Here is a 486-nt window from a genome sequence, read left to right as displayed (position 1 = left end):
GCGACGGGCGCGCGTTTAAAGTGACGACGGCGGCGACGACGACGACGACGACGACGACGACGAAGACGACGACGACGACGACGACGGTGACTACTCTTTAACCAAACGTCCAGAACGCTCGACAAACGAAAATCAACTGCTCCCAGACCTTGTATATTACTGTATATTGTGTCTCGGCGCGGCCATGTGTGGGTCTCGCACTCGGCGGTCGGCACGTGCACGTATGTATATATAATCGAACCGGTGTGGGTGCTGCGAGCGTACACACTGTATAGGCATACCGTGGGCCGAGTGTCGTCGAGCCTCGTCGGCGAGATCGAGGAGTAGCGGAGCGCCGAGGCGTGTACCGGAGAGACGATCGTAGCGACAAGGTGGACGCGAGCCGAATCAGGAAACTTTTCTCGTTGCACTCTGTAATCTGCTTGGAAGAAAGTGTTTGGCTTTCCTTACTTATCAGCGCCGTATTCTAATGCAGCGTCTCTACAT

The sequence above is a fragment of the Ceratosolen solmsi genome, unplaced genomic scaffold (assembly GCF_000503995.2).
Source record: "Ceratosolen solmsi marchali unplaced genomic scaffold, CerSol_1.0 scaffold35, whole genome shotgun sequence".
NCBI classification, from domain to species: Eukaryota; Metazoa; Arthropoda; class Insecta; order Hymenoptera; family Agaonidae; genus Ceratosolen; species Ceratosolen solmsi.
The sequence above is the reverse complement of the archived record's forward strand: the minus strand, read 5'-3'. Positions refer to the sequence as shown.